We start from the raw sequence: 4132 nt of genomic DNA, 5'->3' as shown, positions 1-4132 counted from the left end.
TTGCAAAGGGTACTATTTCCTTCTTCTTTATAGCTGAATAATACTCCATTGTGTAAATGTACCAAAGTTTCTTAATCCAGTCATCTACCAATGGGCATTAAAGGTTGTGTTTTTCTGATAATAGTTTCTTTTTGTTCTTTGAAATATTCTTATTTATCTTGGAAAATATTCCCTTGTCTTGAAGTGTACTTTAGTTACACAAACTGTTTGGATGGTATGATTTTTTTTCCATACTTTTCCTTTCCATACTTCTTTATCTCATATTTTGAATGTGTTTATTGACAACAAAATATAATTGAGTGTTTTTTTCCAATATGACAATCACTGTCATATAACTGTAATATTTAATAGATTTATATTTAATGCAATAATTGATATGATGGGTTTGAATATGTCATCTTGGTACTTATTTTCTATTTGTTTATTTTTAAAAATATTAATTTTGTTATTTCTCTAGCTACCTTTTCAGAGGAAGTTGAATCACTTAAAAAGCTTTGTTTTTATCTGGTATTAATCCCTAAAGATATTTTTGTACTCATAGACTGTCAGAATACCAGTACCCTTCTCTTTGCCATCTGCATGTACTGCCAAGGTAATCAATCCAGTCCTATGGCTCAGACATTATGCTTACATGCATATCGTATTCAAATGTATTCCTTCAGCCTTGATTTTTCCTCTGACTTTTAGGCTAATATATCTGATCCTCCACTTTAAGTATTACCTTGCTTCACTAAGAGGCAAATCAAAATTAATACTTCCAAAATCAAACCCTTGTTAATCTTCCCTATCCACCTGACAAAAGAACTTCTCTTCCCCAAGTCTTCCCTATCCTAGTAAAGGACAATCTCTTCTTTTTGTTACTTGGGCTAGAAACATAGAGAAATCCTTGACTTCTTTATTTCATAAACAAATCACACTGACAAACAGATCTTATTATCTTTGCTTTCAATCTTGAATCTCATCAAGCAGCAAGATTTGTTGGCTCTACTTCAAAATATATTCTACATTGTACCACTTCTAATCCCCTCTGGACCTACCACTCTGAAGCAAAATCACCCAAATCTCTCACCTTGATCATGGCAGTGGACAAGAAACAAGTTTACTGTTTATATTCTAGTCCCCAAACCCAATAGTCTCTTCTCACAATAGTCAGATGATCCCTTAAATATGTATATCATAATTCCCCTGCTCAAAACCTTCTTATGTTTCCCTACCACCTAAGGAGAGTGGGGTAAGGGGAACACCACAAATCCTTGGTAAGATTTACAACCCCTGTGATAGCTTCTAGCTATTTTTCTAACCGTATCTCCTCTCCCTCTCCCTCTCTCTCTCTCTCTCTCTCTCTCTCTCTCTCTCTTTCTCTCATCTCTGCCTTGCTCTATTATAGGCTCACTGATCTCCTTACTGTTCCTTTATGAAATCAAATGTGATTCCACCATAGGGCCTTCACATTAGATATTTGATCTCTTTGGAAAGTTCTTTCCAGGAATGTATGTGGTTCTCTCCCTCATATCACTCAAGTTTATGCCCCACAAAAAGGCTTCCATACCATGGCCATCCTATCTAAAGTAGCAATCCTTTCACTCTGCTTTATTTTTCTCCTAGTACTTGTCACCTTTTGACATTATATCTAAATTGGTTATTGGTTTATTGTATTCCTCCCCCACTACCATGTAAGGTTGTAGAAGGCAGGAACCTTGTCTGTCTTGCTTGGTGTTTCAGCTCAGCAACTCGAATACTGTCTTGTTGGTAATAGGCAGTTAAGAAATAAGTGCATGGATGACTAAATGTTTTTGAGTTGGCAGATACTTTATCTTCTCAATTCTGTGAGCATTGAGACTTAGATAATTTACTCTGATAAATTTGGATTACTTTCTAGATCAAAGAGCAAGTAATCAAGCCTGATTTTTAAATAAAGGGGCTTTTAACAAAGAATCTGTAGACACTGCATTTTTCTTTTCCCTTCATTGCATGTATGCAACATATCTCTTGGAGAGAGCACACATAACCTGTTATATTTTGTTTAACATAATAGGCACAGACTATTAATGCCATATGTTATGTGAGAATGGTTATGCCAAAACTTTTAAGACCTGTATTAAGAATTTCCTAGAGGGTTTCCTGGCACCTATTACCTATGGGGGAATGGCTGCTATCCAGTATGGTCTTTCATTTTTCCTTTTTAGTAACAAACTTTCAAAATTATTATTACTATCATACACAAATATGTACATCTGGTATGGTCTTTAAATAAGTAAATGCTGACCCCGTGGTAGTTCATGAACTATAAGACAGATTTGGAGTCACCATAGGTTAAATTATCTCTTAGAAGGAGTATCCTATTTGTAAGATCAAGTCTTAGGTGGTGAGGTGGGTACAATTCAAATTCTTTATTATTCTTTCCTTTTGTTGGCATTATTGCATTTTTTCTTTTCCTGGATGAAACACTTCATTAAGTTTATTACATTTGCTAATTAGATTAGTAATTACCAGTTAAGTTAAATTTCAAGGGCTCAATCAAATTTTATATCTTGGTTTGTTACATTATCACTAGTTAACATAGCACTTTTTACTTAATGGATTCGTGTAAATTGAGACAATTTTGTCAACTTTTAAAGCCCACATATATTTTAGTAACTGGCATAGTAATCATTAGCTTATATTTAAATTTAATGTCAGATTAGTAAAGAATCATGTGACAGTTCAATTCAAGTCTGCATAAAATACAGGAAAAATTATTAGGATAAACAAGAGTTAATTCATTTCAAAACTGTCCAATTTCATCCAGGTTTGAGTTAGGAGGTAAACATTATATAATCATGCTTTTGAAGACAAATAAGCTAAGTCCTCCAATAAGAACAGAGCATAAAATACAGTATATTAAAAATACTTGTAGAACACATTTTAGGGACAAGGGCTTTTCATCTGGCAGTTACTGATTGACGTAATTTTTGGTAGGGTATAGCTGAAGATGTGCTCTGGCAGAGGCTTATAAATGATATTTCAATTTTTAAAATTCTCATTGTGTTTTGACATATGGACTTTGAAAGTTGTTCAAAAATCCATTCATTTTTACCGACTTTTCACAAATATTTTATGAACAATTCTACTACCAGATATTTTTTCACGATCATATTTGAGAAACATAAAAAAGACATAGAAAATCATAGTGTTATAATAAAATAGATATACATCTGTAGTGTAGACAATACCCTATAAAATGACTATAAAATGCTTAAATTACATGAGCACCTTACTGCATTTACACATCAACTATATTAACTAACATTAATATGCTTTTGTCTGAGTATATTTACTTCATTGAATGATTATTTTAGTCAAGCACAGAGTTTATAGTGTTCAGCATATAGTGTTCTCTGGTCCCAGGCTAAACAGGAGTATGAGTAGAAGGAAATATAGTCTTAACCAGTTACATACTCGTGTAAACCCTGAGATTGCACTGTGCCTCATAAGACTATTATTAAGGCACTCTAACGCTTTGCACTTGGTTAAAACCCTAGTATGGTAAAACATAATGCAAATTTACTAATAACAAATACATGTATTTTAAGATACTGATGATTAAAAAAGGAGGTCTGCTAACCAATTACAGTAACAAATGTGTAACTCTCTGTTCTCTGTATCTCAAAAAGTTTTTTGTGTATACGTATTCCTGAGCGGCTGATATTGCATGTTTGTCATTTTGCAAAGGGTCTATCACGGAAACCATCTAAGAATCTGGCATGCAAATTGTTAAGCAGTAAGTCTGAAATTTATTCTCTTTTTTAGGGGGAACTTCCCTTGGGAAAGAAAGCAGTTGACCCCAGTCTAATCTCCTTGTAAACATGTTAATGACACAACTTTTGGCAAAAAAACTAATAATACTCGGTAGTAGGAGAGTAAAAATATATATTGGATGCTTTTAGCAGATTGGACCAAGTTGTCTACAATAGCTCATGGTAAAAACATAACAAAACAAAACAAAACAAAAACTTTGTACTTATGGGATATCTCTATAAAATATCCCATAAACTATGTGACTATCTGAATAGAAGGTGCAGATGTTTTATGACCCAGACAACTCTCTACTGTGTAGAGAGATAAGGTATGTAGTTGTATACTTTTTGTTGGA

Source organism: Hipposideros armiger, unplaced genomic scaffold, assembly GCF_001890085.2.
Source record: "Hipposideros armiger isolate ML-2016 unplaced genomic scaffold, ASM189008v1 scaffold_1128, whole genome shotgun sequence".
NCBI lineage: Eukaryota > Metazoa > Chordata > Mammalia > Chiroptera > Hipposideridae > Hipposideros > Hipposideros armiger.
Note: the sequence above shows the minus strand (reverse complement) of the source record.